General features: G+C 36.5%; 1 pseudogene; it reads right to left on the bottom strand.

Annotated features, from left to right (window-relative positions):
* Positions 1 to 3272: 3272 nt before the first annotated feature.
* LOC116639941 lies at positions 3273 to 4005 on the bottom strand (annotated as a pseudogene).
* Positions 4006 to 25547: the final 21542 nt, after the last annotated feature.

The following is a 25547-nucleotide window of genomic DNA, read 5'->3' as shown; positions in this document are numbered from 1 at the left end:
CACACACAAAATAAAAACCTCTCAATGAACTATGGCATAAAAATGTCCACAAGAAAAATATTTCATTCCTGTTATTATTTTTTTTTTACATTTAAAGATTACAGTGGTTTTATTCAATGATTCATGAATTGGGCAGTAGCCCATCTAGCAATAGAAAGGAGCTGCCTCAGTGCATTACCTCAGTAGTGCTGATCAGGTAATTCCAAGTTGACTGGTTAAAGGTTATATTCCTGGGGGTAGGAGGGTGGGGTGTGACTGTAATTAGGTATTAAGTCTTGGTTTGTTGATGTGGGGCAAGCACAAGTGGCTATATTTTGGACCTGCTGTTTCCTTTTTAGCAGAAGTCATTTTAGACATTTGTGGACAAGACATCCAATAAGATTCTCAAGGAAAATTTATCTTCTCAGGGAAGATTCTCAGGGAAAATTTATCTTGTTATTTGGTATTTCTGGTGTGGTGGGCACAGAGAGCATGGTACAGACCCCCTTGCGAATGGACTTGCTTGCCCCTGCTGCTGCAAGGGCTATTTCAGGGTTTTCCTTCACTGGACAAAGTCACCTTGCTTCAAGCAAGTCACCTTGTGGAGATCATGCCCTTTTTAAGCAGCCTACATCCAGTGACTGAAATTGTAGTCTAAAGGCCGGGCACTTCTGTCCAGTTGGAGACAACTCTGATGGGCTGAGACTTTGTCATAGTTGACCTCTCCCTCTGCCCAATACACTTCCTTCCATTCTTCTATAGATGTTGGTCCCTAATAAATATCCGGTGGGCCAAGCCTTTATTACATGGTTTGATTTCTTTATTTCCTATAGCAAATGTTTTTTAAAGTGACAATGTGATTTGTCCTGATGCCTGTGTTCAGTGTCCATTGGAGGTGGGCTTCATACATCCCCCTGGTGCCTTCTCTGTGACAGTGTCATGGAAGGACTTTCCTGTGATGTTCCATGAGTCCATGCTGAAATCATGTTCCTATCTAGTTCATAGAGAGTGTTGTATGTGGATTGCTTGGAATTTGGATTTAATTTTGAATGGAACCTGACTTACAGTCATTCCTGTTATTTTTTAATAACAAAATTATGTTTGAAGACATAGTCCATGGCTCTTATATAAGAATTCTTAATATTAATTGCTCCTAGAATTCAGTGCTAGAGAAATTTTAACTCCTCAGGTGAACAACTATGATTCTGTTTACTATACTATAAAAAGCCAGGTAGCTTTGACTTGATTGAATAGAACTGACTAGAGGTGGTGAGAGACAAGAGGTGGAGCTACTGTTTATAACTTATGCCAGTTGCATTAGAAATGTCACTGTGCCTGGTGACCTGGAGAAGTCAATCAAATATAACTCTTCCAACCTTGGCACCAAACCATGACTAGATCCATTTGGATCCAATTTTAGATATATTTAGCCCCAATACCACAGTTTTTTCTGGAATGTAAGAGAATATATTTGCTGAGAAGATTCCCCAAAGAAACTATGGGTCTACTATATGAGGATTCATTTAAAAAATAACCAATGTCCATATATTACAAATTAACTGTAGCTAAGGTATGTCCACATACATATAAGATACACACACACACACACACACATATACATACATACAGTATGCCAATTGATTAATAAGCATGCTCTTAATCACAAATCCTTCACACATGGATTGAAAAACTCTTTTTACCATGGATGGCTAGAGCCAATGACTTAGGGTTTACCCTTCCCTTTTATTCTGCACCATTTGCTTTTGCCTGTTAGTTACGGAATATGCTGTTTCTCCTTCGTTGAATTCAGGAGCTCTTTAAATTCCTTTGCATTTCCTCATGGTTTATTTGCTCAAGACTATGCCACAGCAATTTTACTATTCCTGTTGCCTTTTCTCTTCTTGAACTCTGTTCATGTTGTGTTACTTTAATCTGTGTGGTTTCCCTTTGCTTCTTCTTTTGTTTGGTTGTTTACACTCTGAGTTACAATTTCACATTTTGATCCCTTGAAATTAATCTTAGGCAAAGCAGTCCTTTAATAAATTGCATTTATGGACATAAAACAAAAAGATCTCAACCTAGTTGGTCAGTTCCATCAGGAGTCTTCCTTGACACCCAAAGTACAGGTTAGGGTTCCTTGACTGCAAGCAACAACAACTAAGTTTGGCTAATATAAGCACAACAGAATTTATGGGATGACTACTGGGGTTCTCAGAACAGATCATTAGGGAAAATGTATTGGATGCTAGGGAAGCAGGAAGTTTGGCAACAATCTTGCAGCAGGAATCATTTGCTTTGGGTGCCTCAGTGAGAACGAACAATGAATTCCAATTGTTTCTTCTATATTTGTGATACTCAAGATGCTCTGGGAAAGAGCAGCTAATTAGCTAAGCTAAGGTAATACACACATGCTCTGAATTAATTGGGCTGTGAAAAGAAAGAACTTGAACATTTTCATTTCTGTAGTATGAATCAGACATTTGCCAGTCTACCAATACTCAACAGAAAGATAATTCTCTCAAAGGAAATCCAGAAGCTTTAGGAAGAGATACTGAAGTGAGAGTCTTCATATATACAAATGCCCACTATACAGTGGCTTCTAATTTCTCCCATGATACTCAATGTTTCTCTCCTCATGGCACTTGCCATGTTTCTTGCCTATTTTCTAAATACTAGGTTCTAAATTCTGGGATGGTAAAGACCACGCTTGACTTGTTTATCATATCATGCATCTTCTGGACTTAGCACAGGATTTGGTACATATAATAAATAAACGCTGGATAAATAAAAAGATATATTTTGACAAACTTGATTAACATCGTTGTATTGCCAGTCCCTCACTACACTTCAGTGGCAATAGCAAAAATGTTACCTCAAATATACTTAGTCAATAAAAATTTATTGAGTCATATAACTGAAAAGACCAAAAGTAGGGCAGTTTGAGGTATCACCAAGGACCAGTTTCTTTCTCTCAGCCCAGCCTTGTTTATGGTCGACATTTCATCAATAATGGTTCCCCTGTAGTCTTAACATGGTTGCCAATAGCTACCAGAACTGTGGACATCCTTTTTTTTTTTTTAATGTCCTGCAGGCAAGAGACCGGTTTGGATCCAAAACTCCTGGAATAGAGCCGAGGAGAATGATTCCTTTGTATACCAGGTTTGATCACATGCCTACTCCTGAGCTAAAACCTTTGCCCAGTAGGAGGCAATGAGCTTATTTTTTATTTATTTATTTATTTTTATTTATTTTTTTGATGTCTGATTTTATTTATTTGTCACTCATAGAAAATCTCATTTTTGACTGGACTCAGACTTAGAGGTAGAAGCTCTCAGAGAGGACAACCTTCGTCTCTTAGCAATCTGTTCTGGCATTTTTCTTTGGCCTCCTTTATTCTCTTGGCCAAAAGTTTAGCATATTCTGCAGCCTCTTCCTTATTTTTCTTAGTGCACTGCTTCTTCAAAGCAATATGCCGACGTTTATGCTGGAGGACACGTGGAGTAACAAGACGCTGAATCTTAGGCGCTTTGGTTCTAGGTTTCTTACCTTCTTTGTTTAGGGGCTTTCTCACAACATACTGGCGGACATCATCTTCTTTAGAGAGATTGAAAAGTTTGCGGATTCTGCTGGCTCTTTTGGGCCCCAGGCGACGAGGCACAGTAGTATCAGTGAGTCCAGGAATATCCTTCTCCCCTTTTTTTACAATGACCAAGTTGAGAACACTGAGATTGGCATCCACAATGCAACCCCGAACAGATTTGTGCTCTCTCTCCAGTCCTCCTTGGTCTATAGCAGGAATGCTCCTTACTCAGCAGCAGGCGGACGCGACCAGGGGTCAAGACACCTGCTTCATGGGGAAGCCTTATTTGTCATTGCCACCAGATAACCCTTCCATTCTTCACCCAGAGCATCAGCAGCAACTTCTGTGGCCATACGCTTCTCATAAAAGGTACAAAGTTTGCGTTCATCGTCCACTTCAATGAGTTTCTGGCAGCCAGTAGCTGGGAAAGAGATGTTCAGTTTCATCCTGAAGCAGTCTACCGACTCCGAGGCGCCATGAAAAAGAGCGAGCTTATTTTTTAAAACTGAAACTAGGGTTGGAATACATTTTACTGGGTCTACTTCACTTCCTTAAATGATAAAGGAAGGTTTCTGGTGAGACTACCAACAAATGTCTGTATCACCAGTCAAGCTTTATGGCCAGTAATAGCTATAAACTGATCTCTTTTGGGTGTTACAACCCTATCCTATAGACTGTGCTGTCATTCTACTTAATCCGCTCTTCTTCTCTTTTAGGATCCTAGAAAAGGTTATGAATCTTGCTTCTGTGGTTGAAATGGAAAACAAAACAAAACAGAAATACCTCTGTATAGTCAAGAAGACTTTTACTTTAGAAAAACGTATTTTTTGTAGTTATTTCCTATTTTCCTGTGTTGGGGTTAATGTAGAGCATGAAATCAGTTATAATACCTGGCTTGCTAAAATGTAACACGAGGCTGCTGATGGCAGGGAAGGTTTTGGAGAAGGGCATAGGCCCTTGGAATGCTGAGGCCTGCGTGACCACTCTGCCATAGGAATGCTGTGGGGAGTTGCCTTCCCGAAGCTTTCTTAGCCCAAAGACCTGCCCTGTGATCTAAGAGACGTATGCATTGTCCCTTAGGCTATGTTTAGCAGAACTCATAGAACACGCATATTAGCATAATCTGCATATTGTATCTTTCCCATAAACAGATCCTCCTAGTTTCAGTAAGACCCCTTGTCACACATCACGTGCTTGAGAAACAGTGATAAGGATTTGTGATTATCCTGAAGAACCAATAAAAGCGGGAGCAAAGAAGGGCAAAGGGTCTTCGTCTCTGAGCGTTGACCCCCTTGCCTTCTCCTCTCTTTCACAGCAGTTTCCAGTCATCTTTCATCTGTCGGTACAGGGATTGCTGGTCTTTCCCAGCATTCCCTTTTCATTCCCTCTTCTTTGTCATGTCTGGCTGATGGAAATGGCAAGCAAGGCTCTGATCCCATCAGAGGTTGTCCAGGGACAAAAAGTCTCTTAGTCTTAGTCCTTTGTAAAATCCTATATGCCCTTCCTTAATTTCCATAACTATAATTTGGTTTTGCCGATACTATGGAGAGTGATGTACTAAGCTAGGGAAAAGAAAGAGATGGCTGAAATAGCTTTCTGTCTAATCCTCAGAAGTCTTTATGTATTCCTCTTCAAGTACAAAAAGAAATACAGAGGGAAGCTTTCTAGAGGATGTTCTAGTAGCTGCATTTATCAAAGTACCATAAAATGTCTTTGTCTTTCAACAGTGTTAATGGAGTGCTGCATTTAATTAATTCACCATCTTACTCTTAACTTTTTAGCATTTCATCTATTATGTGTTATTATCATGCTCCTGTTTTTAAAACATTGAGCTAGGCACTTGCCCAACATTGGTAAAGCATTTGCTCCTTGCTATTCTCTGGGAATATCTAGGAAGTAGTTTCTTATAAATAAATGCATCATGTGTAAGAGATACATTATATTGGCGCCTGGGTGGCTCAGTTGGTTAAGCGACTGCCTTCGGCTCAGGTCATGATCCTGGAGTCCCTGGATCGAGTCCCGCATCGGGCTCCCTGCTCAGCAGGGAGCCTGCTTCTCCCTCTGACCCTCCCCCCCCTCATGTGCTCTCTCTCATTCTGTCTCAAATAAATAAATAAAATCTTTAAAAAAAAAAAAAAAAAGAGAGATACATTATATTAGTATAAATTATCCTAATTAAATATAAAGTACTTGAGAGCCCAAGACCAAAATAAGGTACTGAAAATAACTTTCATGCTGGAGTGTGAGTGAAATACCACCATACACAAGCCCATTGGTTCTTAGAATCCTCCAGTCGTGCAGAATGAAGATTGGGGTGAAGATAAATTATTTCTGTTACTTTCTGTCATCCAAATCTATTATAATATCTTGCCATAACCTTAAAGATGCTTTTAATTAATGGTCTATTGTTAAATGACTCTTAAAGTTGTTTTATCCTAGAATTGATATTTTACCAAATCTGAATTCAGTTGCAAAGGTTAGAGTGAATTTTACCTTGCTACTTATTCAGACACTTATTTTAACATTTAAATAATTGAAGTTCAAAACCACATCAGAACTTTAAAACAGTCAGTATAATTCAGAAGGTAGCCCATGGCAAGCAGAATGCTGGATTTGGGGTCTATGAGAAACTAAGAATTCATCCAAATTCAGTGACATTTTAGCTTCAAGATGTTGATTTTCTAAGCATAAACAAAGATTTTCTACATGCAAACAATTTTCAACATCTGTTTTCAGGCTTTAATTTTCTTTTGCCTTCTCAATTTTTCTCTTTGTTTTCTTGTTTTTCACCTAAAAATCAATGATCCCTAAAGATTTGTCAATGGAGTTCTCTCTTCCCTTAGGCAAGAAGCCTTTAATCAGATTTGCTTTTTCACCATGCATACTCTTTTCTCCATAGAGGCAGCAAGATTTCTGTAACAATTGTCAGTTGGCATAGATAGATTGTGATCACATGCAAGGAGTCTGTGAACATTTTCAGAAATAAGAGAGTGTTGTGTTGAATGGCATGGGACAAATAATTACATGCTGGAGATGAGAGGGAAATTCTTCTTAAGGCAATAAAATGTCTTTGCAGTGAGTTCATTTCATTATATATTTAAAATATATATCATGAACACTGATGGCATCTGAGTGAAAATATCCTGTGAATTCTGAGAGATGTCTTCTGTCTTTATAATGGCTTACTGGAAACATTTCTAAAGGTTTATCTGTATTCTAAGTGAGGTGCAACCTAAGAAAATATCTTGAGAAATGATAAGAGATTGACCATTATATTCCACTTTCTGCCAAACGTTTTCTATTTTCTTTCCATTTCTTTGTAATTTCCCTCTTCTTTCTAGATATTATGTTTTACAGTACTTTTTATTACCCTCTATTATAATACTGTTTTTCGTGGTTGCCCATAAGAAATGGGTATGAGATCAGTACCCCCTACCCAGAATTGTATTTTATGTGGAGACTAAGGACACCACACATGCACTGAAAGAGTATGAAAACATTTATAACACACTTAATGAGACTATTTGGGTAAAATAAGGCAGGCATTCAAGCTAACCTGGAAAATATGGAATGGCTTTAGCAAAGGGATGGATGATGGCTTTGGGTTTTATTGTGGTTAGGAGGTGGGGCTGTGGTGAGGGTTCCTGTGCATGGCTCTGAGTCTGTGTGGTTTGAACATACCACTGACACCAAGAAAAGGAGGACTTAGGGGTGCCTGGGTGGCTCAGTCATTAAGCGTCTGCCTTCGGCTCAGGTCATGAGCCCAGGGTCCTGGGATTGAGTCCCGCATTGGGCTCCCTGCTCGGCGGAGAGCCTGCTTCTCCCTCTCCCACTCCCCCTGCTTGTGTTCCTCCTCTCGCTATCTTTCTCTCTGTCAAATAAATAAATAAAATCTTTAAAAAAAAAAAAAAGAAAAGGAGGACTTGGGCATTTTTATTGGCTTGCCTAGATGGAGTGCAAGAGGAGAAAGGGTAAGTATGGGCCTGAAATCTTCCAGTGTTCAAATATCAAACATGGAGGGAGAATCTTTATTATCATTGTTCTAAATGAAAGTCTTCTGCACAGTGAAGGAAACAATCAACAGAACTAAAACGTAACCTACGGAGTGGGAAAAGATATTTGCAAATGACATATGTGATAAAGGGTTAGTATCCAAAATATATAAAGAACTGATAAAACTCAATGCCTCAAAAATGAGTAATACAACTAAAAAATGGGCAGAAGGCATGAATACACATGTCTTTCCAAAGAAGACATACAGATGACCAACAGACACATGAAAAGATGCTCAACATCAGTGTAATACAAATCAAAACCACAATGAGATGTTACTTCATACCTGCCAGAATGGCTAAAATCAATAACACAAGAAACAACAGGTGTTGGTGAGGATGTGGCGAAAGCGGAACTCTCTTGAACCGCTGGTGGGAATGCAAATTGGTACAGCCACTCTGGAAAAACAGTATGGAGGTTCCTTAAAAAGTTAAAAATAGAACTACCCTACGATCCAGCAACTGCACTGCTAGGTATTTACCCAAAGAATACAAAAACAAAGGGATACATGCACCCATATGTTTATTGCAGCATTATCTATAATAGCTAAATTATGGAAACAACCCAAGTGTCCATCAACTTATAAATGGATAAAGAAGATGTGGTATGTGTATACACATATAATATTACTTAGACAAAGAAAAGAAAGATATCTTGCCATTTGTAATGACATGGATGGAGCTAGAGTGTGTAATGCTAAGCGAAATAAGTCACAGAAAGACAAATACCATATGATTTCACTCATATGTCGGATTCAAGGAACAAAACAAATGAGTTAGGGGTGGAAAAAAAGTGGGGCAGAAAGGCAAACCAAGAAACAGACTCTTAACTATAGAGAACAAACTGATGGTTACCAGATGGAGTTGGGTGGGGGGATGGGTGAAATAGGTGATGGGGATTAAGGAGGGCACTTATTGATGAGCACCGGGTACACCAATATTACACTATATTGAAACTAATATTACATTGCATGTTAATTAACCAGAATTTAAATTAAAAAATTTTAAGAGGTCAAAAATCAAATGTACTATGGGGATTTTGTTTGGATTTTTAAAAACATTTTGACAATTTCAGACTTATAGAAAGGCAAACAGGAAGCCCAGGCTCTATCTCACATTTTTCTCCCCAACTCTTCCCTTTAGGAGTCCTCAGATAAAGTGATCCATGAGAATCAGAGCTGGTACATCTTGCTCTGTCATTCCTCCATCTGTTGTCTACCTCTCTAGCTCCTCCTCTGTCCCGTTGACAGCTGTGGCCTTCTCTCCTATGGTGGCTGCCTGTATTGCTACCTTGGTGTTAACGACCTCCTCCAAATCCCTGACATCAGTGGCCTTTTGGCAAGAAAGCTCCTTCTGCTTCTTGAGGCTTGCTCCCTTTATTTAGAGGGTTTCCCCATTGGAGAACAACTGAACTTTTAGTTACACTTTTATCCTCTGTTACAGCTCTCTTCTTCCTTATTGGGGTTGTAGCATAGAGGGAGTGTTATGGGAGGGTGCTGAATCAGGTCATAGCTAGGTAGTACCTCATATTGGATATGGAATCACTTTTCCTTGGATTTCCATTCCTTGCTGCATAGTTTCACCTATATTGCCAGACTTCTTCCTTCTGGTACTTTTTTTTCCCCCAAGCTCCCCTTTTTTCTCTCCTTCCAAATCAGCTTCTACTGGGGTCCCCAGTCCATTGGATAGGTGTCGACCTACCTATACCTCATTTATAAGCTGTGTTCAAGTTTCTCACCCATGGGACTTCTGGGCCCTAGACAAGTCAAAGATGTGGCTGAACATTTATTTTCACATCCCTGATCATTCTGGTGGCATGAAAAGAAAAAACTGCCAAAATAGACTAAGAGGTGGGAAAATAACCAAGAGTGTGTTATTATAGAAGTCAAATGACATGAAACAATTGTTGGTGAGGATGTGGAGAAAAAGGAAACCTCATGTACTGTTGGTGGGAATGCAAACTGGTGCAGCTACTGTGGAAAACAGTATGGAGTTTCCTCAGAAAGTTAAAAATAGATCTACCTTATGATCCAGTAATTGCACTACTGGGTATTTACCTAAAAAATACACAAACGCAATTCAAAATGATATATGCACCCCTATGATTATTGCAGCATTATTTACAATAGTCAACCTATGGAAAGAGCATAAGTGTCATCGATTGATGAGTGGATAAAGAAAATGTGATATATATATCACTGGGGATTAAAGACATGGATAGATCTATCTATACATATATATATAGCTGTCAGTGGAACAGAGGAGGAGCTAGAGAGGTAGACAATAGATGGAGGAATGACAGAGCAAGATGTACCAGCTCTGATTCTCATATAGTCTCTGATATATATATATATTATTATATATATAATGAAATATTATTCAGCCATAAAAAAGAATGAAATCTTGCCATTTGCAACAAGATGGATGGAGCTAAAGAATATAATGCTGAGTGAAATAAGTCAGTCAAAGATAAATACCATATGATTTCACTCATATGTGGGATTTAAGAAACAAAACAAACAAACAAAGGAGGGAAAAAGACAAACCAAGAAATAGACTCTTAACAATAGAGAACAAACTGATGGTTATCAGAGGGCAGTTGGGGGGGGATGGGTGAAATAGGAACTGGGGATTAAAGAGTACATTTATGATGAGCACTGAGTAATGTATAGAATTGTTGAATCCCCCCTATATTGTACGTCTGAAACTAATATAACACTGTATATTAACTATACTAGAATTCAAATTTTAAAAGCTTAATAAAAAAAAAGTCAAGTGAAAATATGTTTAAAAAGAGAGTGATGAAGGAAGGGTGCCTGGGTAGTGGCTCAGTCCGTCAAGCAGCCGACTCTGGATTTCAGCTCAGGTCATGATCTCAGGGTCGTGGGATGGAGCCCTGCATTGGGCTCTGTGCTCAGCATGGAGTCGGCTTGTCCTTCTCCCTCTGTTCTTCCTCCCACGCCCCCCACCTCTCTAAAATTAAAAAAAAAAAAAAAAAATCTTTAAAAAAGAGAGAGAGTAATGAACCATGTCACATGTATTGATAGATTAAATAAAATGAGGTCTGAGAATTGATAAAGCTTGGCAAAGTAGAGTTCATTGCTGATCTTGGATATTAGCATTTTCAGTGTTTTGGGCATGAAATCCTTATGAAGTGTGTTCAAATGAGAAAGAAAGAGTGAGAACAGTGCAGTGAGGGAAGAGAGGGAGAGGGAGAAACAGAGATCATTGCCTTTAAGCAGTAGAAGGGGACATGACTGATGACACAAGTGGAGCACTTGGCCTTAGAGAGAAACATGAATTGTTCATCCACTGTAACAGAGAAGGGAAAACAGAGGAAACAGGGAAAGAAGGACAGATGTTGGCAGTTTTGTTGTAAGTACTATAGGGATTCTCTACTGATTACTTTCTTTTTCACGGTAAAATAAAAAGCAAGTCACTAACTAGTGTATACTTATGCTTAGGTTGAAGGTATATAGTTTATGACATCATTGGGGTTAAAGTCTTCACAATTTTTCCCTTTTAAGGTCCGAAGTCTTAGTATAAGAAACCACTTCTTATAATGTGAGAGTTGCATTTGAATCAGGCGAGCCCAAATTAGATTGCAAATTGGTGACTCACTACCTGCCATTTAAACACCTTAACAGGTTAAACAGATAATTAAACATTTTAAAATTTGCATTTCATTATTTAAATATTGGGAGATTTTATATTAAAATCAAATTTTATATTTCTCTTTTTCTTATTCAAGTATAATTAACACAGTGTTGTATTAGTTTTAGGTAGACAATATAACAGTTCAACAATCCTACACCTTACTCAGTGCTCATCACCATAAGTGTACTCTTAATCCTCTTCACCTATTTCACACATCTCCCCATCCATCTACTTATATTTCTCTTTTAAAAAATGGATCACCTAGTAGCACTCGATCTATGTTCCTGCATGGTAATAGTAGGATGGAGGTGAATAATACTGACCCTTTAGATAGAGCACTCAAGTTTTCTCCAGTATCCAACACTCTTCATTATTACCTTATAATGGACTTGATTTATTCCTTAATTTATTTTCCTGCCTTCTGTAAAGGATTTGAAATTGAGGCATAAGCTGCAGGGTACAGCTCCAGGGGTTCCATTCGTATTGTAGCCTCTACTAGTGGTATTACTGGAATTGTGCCCTGTGGAGATCCCTAGCTTAACAAATATTTGCAATTCCTTTCTTGAATCCCACCTTGAGTTATCTATCTGAAGAGCATTCCTAACAGACTGGTTCATTCCTAAGTCTATTTCTATTTGTTATACATTTTTCTCAAGAGAAAGCTCTACTATGTCAGTGCCTGTGATGGGTGAATTGTATCCTTCCAAAAGATATGTTCAAGTTGTAACTCTCAGTACCTGTGAATGTGATCTCATTTGGAAATACGAACTTCATGGATGAAATTAAAATATGTTAAGCTTTTTATTTTGATGTAGTTCTAACAGTTTACTTTTGTGTTTGTTTCCCTTAACTCAGGAGACATTCTAGAAAAATGTTGCTATGGCCCATGTCAGAGAAATTACTGCCTGTTCTCTCTTCTAAGATTTTTATGGTTTCAGGTCTCACATTTAGGTCCTTAATCTGTTTTGAGTTTATTTTTGTGTATGGTGTAAGAAAATGGTCCAGTTTTATTCTTTTGCATGTAGCTGTCCAGTTTTCCTAGCACGATTTGTTGAAGAGACTCTTTTTCCCATTGCATATTCTTTCCTCCTTTGTTAAAGATTAATTGACCATGTAAGCATGGGTTTATTTCTGGGGTCTTTATTCTGTTCCATTGATCTCTTTGCCTGTTTTTGTTCCAGTAACATACTGTTTTGTTTACAATAGCTTTTTAGTATATCTTGAAATCTGGGATCATAATACCTCCAGTTTTCTTTTTTCTTTTTGAGATTGCTTTGGCTATTCAGATTATTTGGCTATGAATTCTAGGATTGTTTGTTCTAGTTCTGTGAAAAATGCTGTTGGTATTTTGATAGGGATTGCATTAAATCTGTTGATTGTTTTGGGATGTATGGACATTTTAGACAACCTACTAGATGGGAGAAGATATTTACAAATACCATATTTGATAAAGGGTTAGTATTTAAAATATATAAGGAACTTACACCACTCAACAACCAAAAAAAAATTATCCAATTTAGAAATGGGCAGAAGACACAGATATTTTTCCAAAGAAGATACACAGATGGCCAACAGACACATAAAAAGATGCTCAACATCACTCATCATCAGGGAAATGGAAATCTAAACCACAATGAGATATCACCTTACACCTATCAGAATGCCTAAAATCAAAAACACAAGAAACAACAAATGTTGGCAAGGATTTGGAAAAAAGGAACCCTTGTGCATTGTTGGTGGGAATGGAAACTGATGCAGCCACTGTGGAAAACAGTATAGAGGTTCCTCAAAAAGTTAAAAATAGATTTATCATATGATCCAGTAATTCCACTACTGGGTATTTACCCAAAGAATACAAAAACACTAATTCAAAAGGATATATGCACCCCTAGGTTTATTGCAGCATTATTTAAAATAGCCAATTTACAGAAGCAACACAAGTGTTAATCGATAGATGGATGAATGGATAAAGAAGATATAGTACATACATACGATGGAATATTAGCCATAAAAAAGAATGAAATCTTGCCATTTGCAACACATGGATATCTAGAGGTTATATCACTGCTAAGCAAGATAAGTCAGAGAAAGACAAATACCATATGATTTCACTCATACGTGGAATTTAAGAAACAAAACAAAGAAAACAAGAAACAAACCAAGAAACACTCTTAACTATAGAGAACAAACTGATGATTACTAGGGGGAAAGGTGGAGAAGGGGAATGGGTAAAATAGATAAAGGGGATTAAGAGTACACTTATCATGATGAGCACTGAGTAATGTACAGAATTGTTGAATCACTCCACGGTACACTTGAAACTAATATAACACTGTATGTTCACTATACTAGAATTAAAATTTTTTAAAAAGATATAAGATGAAATCATACTGGAATAAATCCAATCACTGATGTCCTTATAAGAAAAAAAAAAATAATGAAAGAGAGAAACAGGTACAGATATTCTCAGGGAGAAAAGGCCATAATGAAGACACTGGAGAGATGCAGCCAAAGATTACTGGCAACCACCAGAAACTAGGAAGAGGCAAGGAAGGGTTTTTCTCAATAGCCTCAAGAGGCAACAAGACCTAATGACACACTGACTTTGGACTTTCAGCTCCCAGAACTCTGAGAGAATAAATTTCTGTTTTTTAAGTTACCCAATTTGTGGTAATTTGTTATGGCAGACCTAGGAGACTAATATACAGTCTACACTTTTAGCATTTTCTCCATTACTTTTCCCCTAAGACTCTTTGGAAGTTCTTTGGCATTTAATATTCATACTTTATTTTCTTATTTGAAAGAGCTTTGATTTGTAGGATTAAATAGGGATCAAGTATTTGAATTATGCTTATTGCCTTTTATCAGTGCTGAAGTCATTTAAACTCCCTAGGCAATCTATATTCACTTATTTTTCTCCAGTGAAATCGATACCTATTTTTAGGTTCCACATTACATACTTGCGGATTCCTGAAAATATGAGGTACCCTGATGTGTTCTTTAACTTTGGGAGCATAAAGTGTATACGATACAATTATGCCATTCAGTGATTAAGAGCAGAGCTTCATTCATTTAGTACATTTAGGAAAGACTAGGAATGACATTATTATTTTTAGTGGATGTAGATGTGGACTATCAGAATTACCTATTTTGTAAAAATTGAACACTTAAAAGGTGACCTAAGACCATTTCACTAGATGTAGAATTGATACTAGAAGAAAGGATACTATTCTATTCAGAGGAAAGACTTGCAAAGAGATATTCATAAAATGTTTATCAAAAACCTTTATGTGCCAGTTATTTTTTTGGTTTCAAACTTTGGAAGTACCAGGTAGTAGCAACATTTTCTTTCAAATAGTTTGTACTATCACTTACAAAGACAGCAATAGATAAGGTAAAGAGTGAACATAAATATTGTAACAGATAACTTGCTTTAAGTCAAGAAAATAAGAACCATAGAGACCCCCTCACTCTCCAGTGAACAGCGTGTTCCTTGAATTACGTGGAACTATACATTCAGAATCAGAAAGTAAATATACATTCCTGGCGCAATCAGAAAGTAAGCCATGCAAAACCAAATGCATTAGACATCAAGCTTTGTGGATTTCACTTACATTATTAATTACATGAAAAAGATATGAACATTTTATTAATTAACATTTTGTTAACTGGAAAATTAATTGTAAGACGAAAGTCTCTTCTTTCAAATGAATGACTCCATTAAAACATTTAATAATCTCTATCTCACTGAAATAAATTCCACTGTTAAAAATTAAAGTGTTCTAATGGTTACAAAATTAGATATTTTCTATTATTTTTCTAAATAGATATATTAACTTAAATACTGTAGTTTTAAGTGTATGAATATCTAACCTTAATGGAGAAATGATTTTCCAGAATCTAGTCAGCTTTCTCAAGAAAGGTGATCAAATTATAGACATATCTTTGGTAATGACATGTACAGTTACTTTTCAGAGATGTGTTAATATTCAGTCTAGAGTAATAAATTATTAGTATGGTACAGGGTTGAATTCTTTTATATTTAAAAGCTATTAATATTTCTTTACTATCATAGGGAGAGTTTTTTTTAAAGCTACATAGACTCTTTTTGCTACTGACTTTCCACAGGGGAAGCAACAATTTGAAGAACTATAGAAAAATATTTTTCTGCATGTAGTCTTACCGATATTATTATCTATAACAATTATAATACAATTATATATGATAAAATTATAATACACAACTCTCTCTCCATGGTATGATTGTATGAATCAAAACCAGTCTAATCCATTTAGTCAATTTACTCTAAGTAATTGTGATATGCTACAACTTTAATATGCCACAAACACAAAGGTGATATTTAATGAGAAATTATTTATTCTCTATTTATCAAATATTAACCGAATGCCTACTGTGTTCTCAATACCAGGGATATTGTTGTGAATAAAACCTGCAGCTTTAAAAAGCTTATCATAGGGTCGCCTGGGTGCCTCAGTCGGTTAAGCGGCTGCCTTCGGCTCAGGTCATGATCCCAGGGTCCTGGGATCGAGTCCCGCATCCGGCTCCTTGCTCAGCAGGGAGCCTGCTTCTCCCTCTGCCTGCAGCTCCCCCTGCTTGTACTCTCGCTCACTCTCTCTCGCCCATGCTCTCTCTAACAAATAAATAAATAAAATCTTTAAAAAAAAATAAATAAAAAGCTTATCATCTATGGGAAAATAAATGAATGTTTCCACATAAGAGCTTTTGTTTTTCGGAGTTTTTACTGTATATATTAAGTGGGTGCTATAGACTGTTTGTATCCTCTGCAAATTCATATGTTGAAACCTAATTCTCAATGTGATGGTATTTGGAGGTGGGCTCTTGGGAGATGATTAGGTCATGAGGGTGGAGCCCTCATGAATGGGATTAGTGCCCTTATAAAAAAGGCCCCAGAGAGCTCCCTCATCCCTTCCTCCATGTGAGAAGATGGGCATCACTGAGGAAGCTGGTTTTCACCAGAACCCAATCTGTAGGTGCCTTGATCTTAGATTTTTCAGCCTCCAGAACTGTGAAAAATAGATTTCTGTTATAAGCCACCCAGTCTATGGTATTCTGTTACAGCAACCTGAATGGATCAAGACAGTGGGGCAGATGTAAGTGCCAGGCCAAGTAAAGACATTCTATGTTCCTTGCTTCTACTGAATCTGACAGGTTAATCATTTTGCCCTTGTGTCAAAAGTGTTCTTTACAAAGTCACACTATTACTTAATTCCTGATCCACTCCTCCCATCCCTGGTACTGACAATGATAGTACAGGCAGTTTCTGCAGACTCTTTACCTACTCCCCCACCCCCCACACCCCAACGTTAACATTTTACATAAACAGTACATTTGTCAATGTACAATGACTATGAAGTCAACTTTGGTACATTACCATTAACTGATATGACTTTATTAGGATTTTACCATTTTTCCACTCATTTCCTTTTTTTTTTGTTCCAGGATTCAATCCAGAATATTACACTGCCTTTAGTGGGACATCCATTTTGTGATTTCCTTACTTTTAAATCATATATCTTGACTAGAGATAATACAATTTTGCTACTTTTCCTTCTTTCTATTCCTTTCTCGTTTCCTATTCATTTCAATAAAATTGCTGTGATTTTAAAAAGATTCTTAATACCTGTCAAACCACTCAATAAATTTACAATTCTGCTGAGTTTCAGGAGGCGGTTTAAAGGCCAACTCAGAAAGAAAACTCTGGGAAGGGTGAATATGATCAACTCTTCTAAAGGTCATAAGACAAATGAACATCATAAGACCCAGTAGAAGAAATTACTTTTCTAAAATTCCAGAAAATTGTTTTATACTTCAAAGTTAGAAATAAATTAATCTGATTGCTGCCTGACCTATAAATTCATATTCTTCACAGAGATTGAATTCCTGTTTGTAGAAAATCAAATTGAAATTACTTAAGAACTGTAAGATCAGAGTTAAAGAGAGGTCATGGTAAAAAAGGTCAGCAAGAGCACTAACTTTTTACAGGACACCTTGCATTGCCTTAGTCTTTTGACATCTGTGAGCACCATAAAGATTAGCAAGATATTGAGTGGCACTGTCTCTCTTATTTTCCCAAACTTCCCTGTGCATCACATAATTTTTGTAGCTTATAGATGAGTTTCTCCTTGATTTTACTTTGACTATGAAGATTTATGATCTATAAAAAATATCTTACTCCACTGAATTTCATCTTCCTAATGATGAACATTTTATATTGTTTTGTTTTATACTTAGTTTTCCTTTCTTCATTTTATTATTATTGTTTTTAAAAATAAGGAAGTTATGCATATGGTAAAAAATTAAATTTTACAATAGAGCTTCTAAGGAAAACAGCAGATACCCTCTCCCTTTTCCAGGCCCATACCCCAGAGATAGACTCTTTTAATCATTTCTGTTTTGCTTCTTCTGATGGATACATTTGAAAATCTAAACAACATGTTTCTGTATTATTAGCAACTTATCAACTTAACTTTGGAAAATATGGAAATTTACTCTTTACTCAGGCATCTGGCTCTTCTCCAACCTGGTGTTTGCTATCCTTCTGGGTTTGATAGTCATTATCTCTACTTTTCCCACAAGTTACTTCTGTAATTTAATACTATATTAAATACCCAAATTCTTGTTCTACTGCTTTTATTTTTTATTTATTTTTTAAGATTTATTTCTTTTAGAGAGAGAGAGAGAAAGAGTGCACCTGAACTGGTGGGGGTGGGGCAGAGGGAGAGAGAGAAACTCAAGCAGACTCCCCGCTGAGAATGGAGCCAGACGACACAACTTGGGGCTCGATCTCATGAACCAAGAGATCATGACCTGAGCCGAAATCAAGAGTCAGAGGCTTAACTTACTGAGCCCTACCCAGGCACCCCTGTTCCATTGCTTTTAAACAATGGTTTTGTTTTCCTTTTCCCATTATGCATGATAAAGTTATTATACTCCTATTTCTTCCCCACTCCATCTTCTAATTTCTATTAGTGAGGCTTTTTTTATGTTGTTGAGGTTACTAACACTGCATTTTATAATTGTTTTTTATAATTTATATATAGGTTAATTAAAAATATAAAAACCAGTATATAGCGTTTACATTATATTCATAAAGTAAATCTTATACCTTATTGATCTTTGTAGGGGATGTTAGGACTGCATTCCATCTTCTTAGGTCCAAAGTAAGGATCCCTGTTTCACTTAAAGGTGAATGTGGAATTTAAGAAACAAAACAGAGTATCATAGGGGAAGAGAGGAAAAAATAAAACAAGATGAAATCAGAGAGGGAAACAAACCATAAGAGACTCTTAATCATAGGAAAAAACTGAGGGTTGCTGGAGGGGAGGGGGGTTGGGGGATAGGGTAAGTGGGTGATGAACATTAAGGGGGGCACGTAATGTAATGAGCACTGGGTATTATATAATAATGATGAATTACAGACTTTTACCTCTGAAACCAATCATACATTATATGTTAATTGCATTTAAATTTAAAAAATGAAAAAATAAAATAAAATTTAAAAAAGAGGAAAAAAGGTGAATGTGCTTAGAATTGATATTTTACTACTTATACCCCATGAATCCATTCATAAATTTACTTAACTAATATTTATTGTCCACTCTGTGACAGGTACAGTTTGAAAGCACTGAGGAAACAGTAGTGAATGAAACAAATAGAAATCTCTGTCTCTCATGAAGTAGGAGAGGAAGTGTGAGAGGATGGTTGTGATTGGGCTTATAATTTAAAATAGAGTGGATAGAACAGACCTCATTGAGTAAGGGGTATTTGAGCAAGTAATAAAAGACGTAAGGGAAGGAGTGGTGAGTTCGTGGACAGGACATGCCTATTGGCAAACTTCAATTTGAAGTGTGCAGGACACTGAGACTCGTTTGAGTTGTGTTACAGTTAACCTTTTTGTACACAAAACACCCCAGACTCACGGGCTAACGGCCACCACCACCACATAGTACTTCCCATACTCTTTTGCTCATTTCACTGGGCTCACTCTGGTGGATTCATTCAGTTGGCAGTTCAGCTGAGATGGATGGTATCAAGTTTTGAGACTCAGCTGGCAAGTCTGGAAAGTTGGGAAGCCTGAGCCCCTCTCTTCATGTAGTCTTCCAGGGGGGCTTCTGCACCAGGTGCCAGAGGATTCCACAATGAGGAACACAGGAATTTCAAGAACTTGTACAGTGTCACTTTTGCCATGTTCTTTTGGTCAAAATAGGTCACAAGAAGTCCAGATTCAAGAGATGGGAAAAGAGATTCCCATTGGTTGGTTGGTTGTCTCCCAAATAATAACCTAATCAAAGATATGCACTGGGTATTAACAGTCATGTGAGTTCCTCTAATTTACTGTCACATAGATAGTTCTATTTATTTAGAGAAAAGAAATTAATTTTGGCCAATTTAACAGTTTCTGATTGATGCTATGCATGAGAATGTAGGTATGAGGACAATTGACTCAGTAATTAACAAAAAGACCTTCAGTTAATTTCCGTACCTTTACCTTTTATCCTCTGTATATGTCCACCCTGAGGCTAATGCCTGTCCATAATTAAGCTCCAAGAATGGGCTACCTCATCCACTGCCGATTATTTGCATATTCTAGATGGCTGCCTCTTTCACTGTTTCGTTTACTACAACATTTCCATCTGATTTGCATCTTCTAGAAATATGTTGAAATTTCTAGTTATTGATGACCTCTCGCCCAATCTATTTTTTTGGTTGTGTTATTCATTTCCACTGTTTGCTCTGCTTTGTACTCTGTCTCAGGGGCTGAAGTCTGGGAACTACATTTCTAGAATACTTTTGTTCAAAGTTTTTGATGCCATTTCTGTTCTTTTAATAATATGCACTTGTGGAAGAACTATAAAGAAAGAGAGAAGCAGAAACCATTCTTTGTCCTGCAGTTACATTAAACGCCAGCAGATGTGTGCTTCTGCAGCAGCAGCTGGATTCCATGTTCCACTGCCAGCCATTGGCTTGGGGGTTGGGAGCAACTGCAACTCTGTGAACCTGTGTGGTAGTTTCCTGACTTCTTGATTGCTGTTTACTGCTGTGTGACCTAAAGAACTAGTAGTTATTTATTCCTGATGTTTGCTTTTTGAACCTTTAGAATTATTTTGTAGACGTCTATTTTTCTGTATCAATTTCCCTTGCGCTTGAAATACCTAGAGTTGTTTCTAATTTCCTGATGGTACTTGGAGTTATTTCTTTAAGTATTCCTTTATTGTAATTTTAATCCAGTCAGAAGGAAAGGAAAGCAAATGTGTGCACTCAGTCTGTTGTCTTGATTTGGAAACCATTTATGTTTCTTTCTCACCTGTTTTGCTCAGTTGTTTGAGGTTTTTATCCTATATACTTTCCCAAGAAAAAAGCTAGGACATATGGAAGGGTATGAAAAGGGAATTTCTTAATTTTTTAAAATAACCTTAGCCTGGTGTCTCAGGGATGTCCTGATAACAGCTCTCTGAGGAGGACGTTGTTTCTTCCTCGGTGATGGACAGTTTCTTATGTCGGCTTGGCTAGGTTTTAGTCCCCAGTTATTCAATCAAACGCAATCTGGGTGTTGCTCCGAAGACATTTTGTAGATGTGAAAAGAAGTCCATAATCAATTAACTTTAAATAAAGGAGATTATTCTCAGGAATCTGGGAGGGCCTGAAATAATTAGTTGAAAGACCTTAATGAAATCTCCCTGAAGAAGAAATTCCACTTGTTAACTGCAGCTTCAGCTTCTACCTGAGAATTTCTAGCCCGCTCTTCCTGATGGATTGTCCTCCAGATTTTGGTCTTGCCCAGCCAGGCCCTATACCCCATAATTCTGTAAACCAATTCCTTGCATTAAATAAATCTATCTATCTATCTATCTATCTGTCTATCTATCTATCCATCCATCTATTTATTTGTCCAACTATTTAGCTATCTAGGTTCTTATTCCCTGATGGTACCCTGACTGTTACAACCTTCAGGCCCCAAATTGGAAAGTCATTATTTCTCCATATCCCAACCAAACGATGGGATTTTTGTCAAGTTTTAGTCTTTTTTGCCCATTTGTTCTCTAGATATATTATAGTTTTATTTTTATTCTTAAATCTTTCATCTATTTAGAGTTTATTATGGAGTACAGAGTGAGGAAAGGTTCAAACTCATCTTTTTTAAGATAACTACTCAATTGCTCAATGATACTCATTAATATTTTAAATCCTTGTACAGATGTGAGAATACTTCTGGAGTTTCTATTGTCACACTGCTTTAAATTTTGAGGCTTTAGATTTTAATATCCAATAGGGCTGTTCTAACCTTGTTGCTCTCCTTTTTTCAGACTTGCTATTTTCGTTTTTTAGCTTTTTCTATATAAACTTTAAGTTATACAGCTTCATTAAAATGTACTGGTGTTTTTATTGGGGTCATACTGAATTTATAAACTTAAGGAGAATTGATATCATTATGAAGTTGATTTTTCCTAATTACAAATATGGAAAATCTTACTATTCATTCAAAGCTACCTTTACATAGCTTTTTAGTTTTCTTTCATTTAGGTTTTGTGTATTTCTTGTTAAGTTCATTTCTAAGTATTTTATCATTTTGCTGCTATTATAATTGCAATCTTTGCTTCTTTTACAGCTTTGCTTCCTAGTGTTTATTCTTTTCATATAATAAAGGCAATTGCCTTCTGAACACCCAGGTACTAAACTAAATTCTCTTACTTTTGTAGAACTTTTATAATGGATTCTTTTCAGTTTCTAGGTACATGATAATTTTAGCTGCCAGAAAAATAGCTTTTTTATTTTTATTTTTTAATATCTTTAATATTCTTTTTTTTTTATATCAATGCATTGGCTAACACCTTTAGTAGATAGAATGTTACATTAAAATGCTGTTAGAGAACTTGTTCACCATATCAATTCCTCCAGTATGTCCATATAAACTATAACACTGGCATACCATTGTAGAGAATTATCTATCAGCTCTATTTTAATGAAGTCTTTTTAAAAATAAAAATGAGTGTTGAATTTTTGTCAATGTCTATAGAATTGATCATACTTTTCACTAGGTGTATTAAGTTAAATTTTATTAATAAATTTTCTACTGTTAAATTATCTTTGAATACATGAAATTGCTTATGAAATAATAAACTTTCATTAATCTTTCAATTGTTTTGCATCAACATTCATAAATGAGGTGCAACTATATATTTCCTTTTAGATCAGGTTTGTTATTAGTGTTACAAATAATTCAGGTGTAGATTTTGTTGTTGTACTAATTATTCACTACCCATCCCGGTGAAGGATTATAATTCCTCATTCCATTGCATCAGTTTGGCCTTGTTACTTGCTTTGGCCATCTGGGCAATTGTGGCATATGTTACTCATCAACAGAAAGCTTAGGAACCATCAGTCTTTTCCTTCTTCTATGAGGCCAACATATTATTGTTGGCCAATTCTCCTTTAATCTAAGTCCCCAAATGAAGAAAACGTTGGACATATAAGTCAACTCTCTAAGGACATGGAATATGAATGAGGAATAAACATTTGTTCTCGTAAACCAATGATATTTGGGACATTTATTACTGTAGCATAACCTTCTTGCTAAAATTATTCTTTGGTATTTAATCATGTTTGCTAGTATTTTAATTGTAGCCATTTCTCCCATTATTTATTCCTAATGGTTGCTTTTTGTATCCATGAAGGAAACTGATTTCTGATATAACTCAGGGAAAAAAAAATTCTTCCTTTTCTTGCCATCTTGACTAGATTAAATTACATGATAATTTTCCTTGCGAAGTCATCTGAAACCGATACATTTTTTGGAAGGTGGAATATCTCTTTAATAGTTTTAAAATTACTTTTTGTAGGGGCGGGAATTTTCTTTTTAGACTTTATATCTTCTATTGTCAGTTTTGGTAAGCTACATTTTCCCAGAAAATTATCAATTTATTTCAGATTTTCATGTTTACTAATAAAACATAGTTCAAATTAGTTACTTTGATTTAAATAATTTCCTCTGTATTTTGTTTTAAGCTTTAAAAAATCTTTGCACAGAAAAATGTGTGAATGATTTAAAATTAGCATCTAAATTTGAAAGGTTAACATTTAAAAATAAAAATCAGGGGTGCTTCAGTGGCTCAGTTGGTTAAGCGACAGCCTTCAGCTCAGGTTATGATCCTGGAGTCCTGGGATCGAGTCCCGCATAGGGCTCCCTGCTCAGCGGGGAGTCTGCTCCTCCCTTTGACCCTCCTTCTTCTCATGCTCTCTGTCTCTCATTCTCTCTCTCTCAAATAAATAAATAAAATCTTTAAAAAAATAAAAATAAAAATCAGTACTGATTTGGGTCAGGATGGAGGTAAAATTTTATTTTTTATAATTACATATGAGAGGAAATATATTTTCAAGTGTTAAAAATCTATTGTCACTTATGTTGTTAAGAATATGCTTCAACCTGCTTGGTTTCTATCTTTTCTATCAATTACAAAACCTCCACCTTGAAAAAAGTTGAGAAAACCTCATTAAGAAATTGATGCTGGTGATAGCTGAGAAAGATGACAAAATCTTTCATTATCATTGTAGAAAAATAGATATAGCAGCCAAATTAAAGATCAGTTTGGAGCAGGTTTAGCAGTAAAGAAATATTGATTAACCATCCACGTTTTAATCAGTAACTTGAAAGGTGACAGAGAAACTATGCTATTAAAGTTTGTTGCTGACAAAAAGCTAGGTGAGAAATAGTTATGATGGGTCATAAAATGAACATTCAAAATGACCTCAATCAAATGGGTGAAGGGGGTCAAAAGGTACAAACATCCATTTATAAGATAAATAAGTCCTGGGGATATAACCTACAGCATGGTGGTAATAGTTAATACTGTATTGTATTTTTGGAAGTTATTAAGAGGGTAGATCTTAAAAGTTCTCATCACAAGAAAAAAAATTGTAACTATGTGTGGTGATGAGTGTTAACTAATCTTACTGTGGTAATCATTTTTTAATATATATACACATCAGATCAATATGTTATACATCTAAAACTGATACAATCATATGACAATTATATCTCAGTAAAAATGATCTCAATAGTTTAGAATACAAGGCTGAGACAAATAAGATGCAATTTAATGGGATGAAAGTAAACATCAGTATTTTGGTATAGATATGAATTGTTACTCTATGGAATGAGACTTAGCACCAGTACAGTGATGCAAGTTTAATTCACCATTACCTGAATTTGAGCCAATGTTGTTTTGTTGGTTTATGCTATTTAAGTTAGCCTGTTCTTAGACTGAACTAATAGAAATGCAAGAAACATAAGAGGTACATATCTGACTAGCCTTTGTACTAGACAGACTCTTCGGGGATTACTGTATTCAATTTTGAGTCATATTTGTTTGTTTGTTTGTTTGTTTATTTATTTATTTAAAGATTTTATTTATTTATTTGACAGAGAGAGAGAGAGCGCACGCACAAGCAGGGGGAGCAGCAAGCAGAGGGAGAGGGAAGCTCAGGCTTCCCGCTGAGCAAGGAGCCCCATGTGGGGCTCCATCCCAGGACCCTGGGGTCATGACCTGAGCCGAAAGCAGACGCTCAACCAACTGAGCCACCCAGGTGCTCCTTGAGTCATATTTTAAGAGAGGACTTAAAACTAGAATTTATTGGGGCACCTGGGTGGCTCAGTCGTTAAGCGTCAGCCTTCGGCTCAGGTCATGATCCCAGGGTCCTGAGATCAAGCCCTGCATTGGGCTCTGCTCAGCGGGAAGCCTGCTTCTCCTTCTCCCACTCGCCCTGCTTGTGTTCCCTCTCTTGCTGTGTCTCTCTCTGTCAAATAAATAAATAAAATCTTAAAATTTTTTTTTTAAAAATGAAAATTTGCCAAATAGCCATCTGGACTGTGAAGCTGGTCTAGAAACCATATCATGAGAAGTACTGGAAGTGTCTGAATTTTTGAGTGTGAAGAATAAGACTGAAGGGAATTTCTCTTCTAGGAAGTCTTACATGAATCTCTGTGTTTGTCCAAAGATCCCTCTTCTGTGCCTGTCCCACATACTGTATGTTCATTCATTCATTCCACTGAGAATTATATAGAATGCCTACTATATGCCCGTTCTACACTCTAGGGCACATAGTGGTAAGGAAAACAGACAAGATTCCTGCCCTTATGGAACTGACTCTGTGGGAGTCACTGACATTAAACAAGTACACGTTAGTGATTAAGTGCCATAAGAAAGTAAAACAGGGCATGATAATAAAGAGTAACTAAAGAA

Source organism: Phoca vitulina, unplaced genomic scaffold, assembly GCF_004348235.1.
Source record: "Phoca vitulina isolate PV1807 unplaced genomic scaffold, GSC_HSeal_1.0 scaffold19, whole genome shotgun sequence".
Classification (NCBI taxonomy): domain Eukaryota; kingdom Metazoa; phylum Chordata; class Mammalia; order Carnivora; family Phocidae; genus Phoca; species Phoca vitulina.
Note: the sequence above shows the minus strand (reverse complement) of the source record. Positions and strands in the feature narration are given on the sequence as shown.